Here is an 8,402-nt window from a genome sequence, read left to right as displayed (position 1 = left end):
TGAAGGAACCAAACCGAACCCTTCCGTTCTTAAGCTGCTTTTGCCGGATGTTTTGCCACACCAATGAGAGTTGTTGCAACGAATACAGGCGTTTCCAGAGGGCGAAGGGCAAGATGAGGCCACGTCAGCATCAACGAATGCGTGGAAGAGCTCAGGGAGGCGCGGTTTCAGGGGTTTTGTTTACTTCTTTTTATTTTCACGTGTGTGTGTGTGTGTGTGTGTGTGTGTGCGCGCGCACATGTGCGAAGGTACATGAGTGTGTGAGTGGTTAGGTAGCTACAGAGGCCAGAAAAGGGTGGTGGATCCTCTGGAGCTGACACACACACATAAACACACACACACACACACACACACACACACACACATATTGGGAATCAAACCCTGGTCCTCTGCAAGAACAGCGAGCACCCCTGACCACTGAACCATCTCTCCACTCTGTTCTTTCCTAAGATAGAGACACAAAATGCCATGCATCCATGGCATTATACGATTAGTTTCTATTTACCCATCCTACGTTGGTAAGAATGTCTTCGAGGTCTCTGTCCCCTTAAGTTTTCAATAAGACCTACTGGAAAGTCCAGACTGCAGATGGGGGAGGGGCAGCATAAGAGGCGTTGGCTGCTTGGTTGACTGCTTGGTTGGTTCCTGCATTCGGGATATAGTCTTTTCTTTCCGTCGTTTTGCTTGGCCATTGTTTTCCCTTGTCCCCTAGAGACTCAGTCTCAAGTCGCTGAAAGAAAAAACACAACAACAAACCCCATGTACCATCTGCCGGTACCAGGCTGACTCCTCCCCGGGGACTGGAAGTCCCAGAGAAACACCACCATTAATCCAGTCACCAAGGAGAGATCGCAGGCTTAGTCTTTCCTCTCTCACTCTAGTGTCTCACGTCTAATAGGTGCGCCTGCCTGTCATCTGTAACCACACCCACTCCCGTGCTGTCTGTCACCTGTAACCACACCCACTCCCGTGATGCCTGTCACCTGTAACCACACCCACTCCCGTGATGCCTGTCACCTGTAACCACACCCACTCCCGTGCTGTCTGTCATCTGTAACCACACCCACTCCCGTGATGCCTGTCATCTGTAACCACACCCACTCCCGTGCTGTCTGTCACCTGTAACCACACCCACTCCCGTGATGCCTGTCACCTGTAACCACACCCACTCCCGTGCTGTCTGTCATCTGTAACCACACCCACTCCCGTGATGCCTGTCACCTGTAACCACACCCACTCCCGTGATGCCTGTCACCTGTAACCACACCCACTCCCGTGATGCCTGTCACCTGTAACCACACTCACTCCCGTGATGCCTGTCACCTGTAACCACACCCACTCCCGTGATGCCTGTCACCTGTAACCACACCCACTCCCGTGATGCCTGTCACCTGTAACCACACCCACTCCCGTGATGCCTGTCACCTGTAACCACACCCACTCCCGTGATGCCTGTCACCTGTAGCCACACCCACTCCCGTGATGCCTGTCACCTGTAACCACACCCACTCCCGTGCTGTCTGTCATCTGTAACCACACCCACTCCCGTGATGCCTGTCACCTGTAACCACACCCATTCCCGTGCTGTCTGTCACCTGTAACCACACCCACTCCCGTGCTGTCTGTCATCTGTAACCACACCCACTCCCGTGATGCCTGTCACCTGTAACCACACCCATTCCCGTGATGCCTGTCACCTGTAACCACACCCACTCCCGTGATGCCTGTCACCTGTAGCCACACCCACTCCCGTGCTGTGGCTTTACTCTATGAAGACCACTCCAGTCCCTGCCTCTGTCTCCTCCAGTCCACCCAGACCAGACACGGCAGCAGCCTAGACAGCAGCAAACCTGGTTCTACCATTCTCTGAATTACAACGCGTCAAGACCCTCAGCAACATCACGCCCTAGGTCCTCGCCACAGATCCCCACTTAACCCAGTTGCCTCTCAGGGACAACGCCCGTCAGCCTGTGTTCCCCCGGCTACTCTACACCTCTGTCCATTTTCTCTGCCTTCCACAACTTGTTCTAATTGCTTAAAACACTTCCTCCACCCCCAAACCCACACAATTCCTTTTCACTTTTAATTTTTCTTTCTTTTTGAGACAAGGTTTCTGACCTAGGCTGGCCTTGAACCTCTGATCCTCCTGTCTCCACCAGCAAGAGCTGGGATTATAGATGTTTAACACCCTCCGTAGTTTACGGGGTGCTGGGCATACTTGCTAAGAAAGCATTCCACCAGCTGAACTGCAGCCTAAGCCCCCTCTTTGCCTTTAAATGTCTCACATTTAACAGCTCTGAGCCTGGCTTTTCCTCCCATGAACCCATAGTGCCTACCCCATAGGCTGTTGGAAGAAATAAGCTGAGCTATACTAAGATCTACACCCAGCAGTTCAATAGTCACACAGTAGCCATTACCGTCTGCTCCAGGGAGCCTTGATCTTGAACTGCACTCCTCGCCATGGTCCTGTGTTTGTATAATACCCCCTTCTTTATCCCATTCCTTAACAAACTGACTCCACAATGATTTTCTAGAATGCGCGTTCCCTGAGAATACATACAAGGTCGTTATTAACCTGCGTCTCTGCTCCTTGTAGGCTCAGGAACGCCTAAGGGACCTAGAGAATTTTTAGTTGGATGAATTACCTGTCCAGGCCAAGAAGCTCTTTAGCACTGCAGGGGAGTCGTCCTGGATAAATTACGGAAACTCTTTCTCTAGGGATTGTGATAAAATACCCCTGAGATGTGTGGACTCCTGTTATACCCTTTGCTAAATAGGGACAATCGTGTCACCTGCCCCCTGGGCTAGTGGCAGGGCAGGCAGAGGCACTTCCTCTCCGTCTTCACTTGAGAGGACGAGGAGGAGGAGGACCTAGTCATTGCCTTCAATCCTGACAGATAAACGGCACTGTTACAACTCTCCAGAACTCAAGCAGCAGCACCTAATTAGGCGCAGGTTCAATCAGCAGTCAGACTCCGGCTAGGTTGTGATTGGCTCATTTGCGCTGCCGAAGGGATGGCTTTGCTGGTGCACATGCAAACTGCACCTCAGAGATGCTCAACTAAATAAGGACCTCAATATTTTTAAGGCCCATTCCAGGTGAAATGCCTGCTTTATTTTATTTTATTTCCTGAGAAAAGGAGCAGGGAAGTTGCTGTGTACCCACAGCAGATTTATTAAGGTTTTTATCTGTTTCCTGATTATGAAAGTAATATACTCACACTGTGAACCCCTTGGAAAATATAATACAGGCAGTAAAGAAAGGAGCCACCATCTACAGACCTAGTCTGTCCTCCGCTGGGCTCACTCACAGCTACATACGGGTAACTCCACAACCGACCTTACCTAGTGCTTGGTTGACTCTGAATGCGAAGCTTATGCTTATGATCCTCAAATTAATATCTCACTCCTGCCTGGAGACCGAAGAGACAAGGCCAGAGCATGCAGATGCTTAACACTATCAAAAGTTCAATATGGACACACACACACACACACACACATACACACACACACACACACACCACACACACCGAACTTTCTTTCTCTCCTCTGCTCACAAAACTGTTCCCAGCCCTCAGCAAGCTTTCCCATGTGAATAAATGCCACCACCATCTGCCCTCCCAAGTCAGAGGCCGCAGCCATATACCTCATGCATATTTACCAAGCAGCAAGTCTTAGCTAGCCTTCCCCAAACCACCCTGGGTGGGCAGGTTGTGAGGGTCATGCAGAAGGTGTGAAACATGTCTCCACCGTCAACTCCTGAAGTGCACACGGCCAGGGTTACTTGCCTGGGATTTTCTTCCAGAGCAGTTCTTCTTTCTTTCTTTTTTAAAATTTAATTTAGAGTCAATCTTATTTTACATATCAATCCCAGTTCCCTCTCCCTCCGATGCTCACCTAACCCCTCCCATTCCACCAACCATTCACTTCGCAGGGAGGGTGAGGCCTTCCATGGGGGATCCTCAAAGTCTGTCACATCATATGGGTGAGGGCCTAGGGCCTCCCCTGTGTATCTGGGCTGAGATAGTATCCCTCTATGGGGAATGGGCTCCCAAAGTCCATTCGTGCACTAGGGATAAATACTGGTTCCGCTGTTAGAGGTCCCATAGACTGCCCAGGCCTCCTAACTGGCACCCACATTCAGAAGGCTTGGTTTGGTACAATGCCGGTTCCTGGCTTTTCGACTGGGGTCTGTGAGCTCTCACTTGGTCAGGTCAGCTGTTTCCATGGGTTTCTCCAGCACCGTCTTGACCCCCTTACTCATCCCTCCTTCCTCTCTACAGCTGCATTCCAGGAGTTCAGCTCAGTGCTTAGTATGGGTGTCTGCTTCTGCTTCCATCAGCCACTGGATGAAGGTTCTAGGATGGCATATAAGGTAGTCATCCATCTCATTAGAGGGGAGGGGCATTTAAGGTGGTCTCTCCACCATTGCTTAGATTCTTAGTTGGGTCATCCCTGTGGATCTCTGGATATGCCTGAGATTTTTTAAAGACCATTTCTGTTCTGTTTTTCACTTTTTCTACTCTTTGCAGTCAGAGTAGTATCTTGTTACTGTTGTTAGGCCAGACACATAGAAGTATGACTGTAAGAAGAATGTGAATAACTAACCCAGAGTTCTTGATCATGCTGGTACTGGCATCCACTTGCTGCTCTGGTCACATCTGGAGTGGGAAGTTTAGGATGGCATTCTCAGAAGCCGCATGCACGGCTCAGAGCAAGCTTAGGTCTTTTGGTTGGTGCACAGTGTTCTCTCTTACTGACTGAAGTCATAATTACTTCTTTGATCGTTTCATATTTATAGTCTAGCAAGAATTTTCAATCTATGGTGCAAATGAATAAAAATAACACTTTCAAAATATTTTTCTCATACCTTATCTTAGTATTCAACCAGAGTCTCTGTGTTGCTTAATGATTCAAAACTCAAATATTCATGATTCTAGAACTCTTTTATTTTTAATGACTTGTGTGTGTGTGTGTTTATGCACGCCTGTGTGTACGCACACATGCATGCATGCACAGGCACATGTACCACTGTAACCATGTGAAAGTCTGAAGACATCTTTTAGAGGTTGGATTCTCCTTTTGTTGTGGGATTCAGCAACCAAACTCAGCCCATTAGGCTCACACAGCAAGCATTATTACCTGCCCAAATCTGTGAAATTCTTGATAAATGAGCTACTTGGAGTTATCTCTCTCATTTTAAATTTAAACTCAGTCAGTTTTGGTTTTCTAGCTGCTTTGTTTTATTCAGGAAGACTTGTTTAGATTGAAAGAGACGGTGGGCCTCGGCATAACTTGGTGAATTTAGCTGTGGACAGGAAAAGACCTGCTTTCTAGCAGGAAACTAAGAACTTGTCTCCAGGTAGTCTTTGATTAGTCCCACTTTTATAAGCTTACATGGCCTCTGCCCTACAGTCAAACCCGGGGACCAATGGCTCCAAATAGCCTGTGGTGGTTTGAGTGTGATTGGACTCTATAATCTCATAGAGAGTGGCACTATTAGGAGATGTGGCTTTGTAGGAATGGGTGTGGCCTCGTTAGAGGAAGTGTGTCACTGTGGAGGGGTGCTCTGAGGTTTCCTATGCTCAGTATCTCAGTCGACTGCCTGCTGCCTACAAGATGTAGGCCTCTCAGCCTCTTCTCCAGCACCATGGCTGCCTGCATCACACCACACCATGCTTCCCGCCATGATGACAATGGATTGAATCTCTGACACTGTAAGCCACCCCCCATTAAATGCCTTCCTTGTGAGAGCTGCCATGGTCATGGTGTCTCTTCATAGCCGTAGAAACCCTAACTCAGACGTAGCCTTTGTTCTATTCTCTGGCTACCATTCCCAGTTCCTCTTGGCATCACGGGAAACTCCAGACTCTCCCATGATGGTCTGCTACTTTGGGTCCTTTGCGTACCTTGCCTCTGTCCCTCTCTGCTTAAACTCTGGGTACTCCTTCCTCACTACCCTTGAGTGGTTCAACACGGGCCCTTTCTTCAGGCTTCCTATGCCTAGTTAAGTGTTCTGCTCTCTTCCAGATTGAGGATCGGCCCTTTCTTCAGGTTTCCTATGCCTAGTTAAGTGTTCTGCTGTCTTCCAGATTGAGGATTGGCACAGTGAGGGGTGAAACAGGCAGATGTCGTCCAGCTGCAGGGAAGAGGACAGAAGACAGATGATCTCCAGCTGCCAGCCTCTCCAGATGCAGAAAGCGACAGTTGCCAAGGCCGTGCCTTCTGTAGGGCAGCTCATGTCCACGGACTGACTGAAGAGGGGGGTGTGGGACTCCAGTCTTTCTGCCTAAGACTGAACAATTCTGATGAGTCATAATTCCTCCAGGGTCCCTTCTCCGGAAGCCTCTCCCCCTGCCTAGTCCTGCTTCCTTCTGCTTCCTGTCTGGGGCACTAACTGCTAGTCAGCATTTTACACCCCAGCCTGCAATATCTGAAACTCTGAAGTATCCTGAAAAACTGAAACGCTCTTGCTTTTCCTTAGCTCTCCCCCAGCCCAGTCCTTGGAACTCTGGCTTTCCTATAGCATCACTCGGTGTCTTCCTAATCTTTGGGCACACACACACACACACACACACACACACACACACACACACACACACACAGGCAAAAGCAAAGCTTTTGAAAGAGACTTTTCCCACCAACCTTTATTCCTTCGCCTGACCTTTGAAAGGGTGCCTCCGAGACTCACGGTTGTTCTCCTGGATTTGTCTGTGGCCCTTCCTTCATGAGGCAATGAGCTTGAAACATTCGGAGTGCTGCCTGGGCAAGCGGAGGGTTCTCGGGGTGCGTGAGGGCAGAGGTCTGCGTGAGAGGAACCAAGAAAAAACGCTTCTATTATCTCAGTCTTTTTTTTTTTCCTTTAAAAGCATGATCTCATGTAGCCCCGGCTGGCCCCGAACTTGCTATACCAGAGAATGACCTTGAACGTCTTAACCTCTGACTCCGCCCTAGTAGTGCTGGGACTGGAAGCGTTTAAGCATTTGCTGCCTGCACTCTATTTATGTAGCCCCGAGCTGTGCAGGGCTTTGTGGGCGCTAGCCTAATGGTCTACCTCTGGACTCCATCCCCGGTCCTTTTAAGTCAGTCTGACCCTCGCTTTCTTGCAATACCCGTAATTGCCAGAGCACCAGTGAAAACAACCGGAACTTACGTCTGTTCTGGTTGTGGAACCCACACAAGGAAAGCAAAGACATGGTAAGGGAGAGAACACTAAAACCTTAATTGCCAGCGCCTGAAAGCTACAAGATGCCCTTCAAGAACTTGAAAATGAATGTTCTCCTGGGAGAGACATGCAAATCCGTCTGAATGAGAGAGAGATTAGCACTCTAAGAAGTAAATCAGCCTGTAAACCCCGCCAGTCCGAAAGCTGAGGCAGGAGGGTTTCCAGGAAATTCAGTGAGGTACTCCCCTCGCCGCCCCCCCCCCACTGAAAACAGAAACGAAAGCTAAAAATAGGAATGGTTGTAACTCCGGAGATGATGGTTTAGGTTTAAAGTGCGGCGAGGGGGGGTGGGGGGAGCAGGCGCGTGGGCGGGCGGCCGTGGCGATAGGGCTTTGCTGTATATCAGTGACAACATTGTTCGGCTAGATAGTGGAGACAGGAATGAAAACGTTGGGCAACATCAAGAGAAGAGTCTAGGGAAGGGTTCTACTGGAGACAGGCTTTACTATGCGGCGGTGGAGAGACTGGACTCGGCACCAGCACGCCAGTCGGTAGCGTGCCTGCTCGGCACCAGCACGCCAGTCGGTAGCGTGCCTGCATGCTGCTGAAGCAGGCACAGCAAATGAGTCAGGGGCACGGACGCTTCTCTCTGCTGCGGACTGTGGGTGTGACTCCACCAGCTGTTTGAATTTTCCTGCCTTTTCCCGTTAACGGTGAACTGTAACCTCCAACCGTAGGCTGAAATACCCCCCCCGTCCCCCCTCCCCAAGTTACTCTCTGTCAAGGTATTCCATCACAGCAACCGTCTAGATTTGTCCTTGGTTTTTCTCTCGGCATCAGACCGTACAAGAAGTGGTATCAAGTCATTCTAGGCATAAAACTGAGACTTACTGGCTTCCAATTCTGTGCTCTGAGGAGCCCTGGGCCTCCATGTTGGGAACCGGGACTCATTGTCCAAGGGTCTTTGTGGAAACAAAGGCACGTGCAAAAAGAAGCCTAGTAGGGGAAGAGAAGAGACCCAGCCACCTCAGCATTCCCACAGCCCTCAGCCCTCACTGACAAGCCAACTCTATGGACCTCGAGGGTAGTCACTAGCAAGAGCAGAAACGGAATCGGATGGCCAAGACCACCGATTTTGTAGACTTGTGAGACACAATGCAAGGTTCTCCCTTTTAAGCTAGTAGATTTTTCTAAGTGGCCTACGACGCTTTAGATGACCAAAAAAGAGGTTGTCGCT

At 49.7% G+C, this 8,402-nt stretch overlaps 2 long non-coding RNA genes across 2 annotated transcripts; one reads left to right on the top strand and one right to left on the bottom strand.

Moving 5' to 3' along the window:
• Nucleotides 1-400: 400 nt before the first annotated feature.
• On the bottom strand, nucleotides 401-8,157 carry LOC121136835. Its single transcript, XR_005873992.1, has 4 exons — nucleotides 8,057-8,157; nucleotides 6,646-6,804; nucleotides 3,346-3,413; nucleotides 401-730 (listed from the first exon to the last, which is right to left on the bottom strand). It is a non-coding gene; the product is annotated as an uncharacterized LOC121136835 (long non-coding RNA).
• On the top strand, nucleotides 5,669-6,840 carry LOC121136836. The gene is made up of 2 exons (XR_005873994.1): nucleotides 5,669-5,717; nucleotides 6,093-6,840. It is a non-coding gene; the product is annotated as an uncharacterized LOC121136836 (long non-coding RNA).
• Nucleotides 8,158-8,402: the final 245 nt, after the last annotated feature.

Source organism: Mesocricetus auratus, unplaced genomic scaffold (genome assembly GCF_017639785.1).
Source record: "Mesocricetus auratus isolate SY011 unplaced genomic scaffold, BCM_Maur_2.0 Super-Scaffold_6730, whole genome shotgun sequence".
Lineage (NCBI taxonomy): Eukaryota > Metazoa > Chordata > Mammalia > Rodentia > Cricetidae > Mesocricetus > Mesocricetus auratus.
Note: the sequence above shows the minus strand (reverse complement) of the source record. Positions and strands in the feature narration are given on the sequence as shown.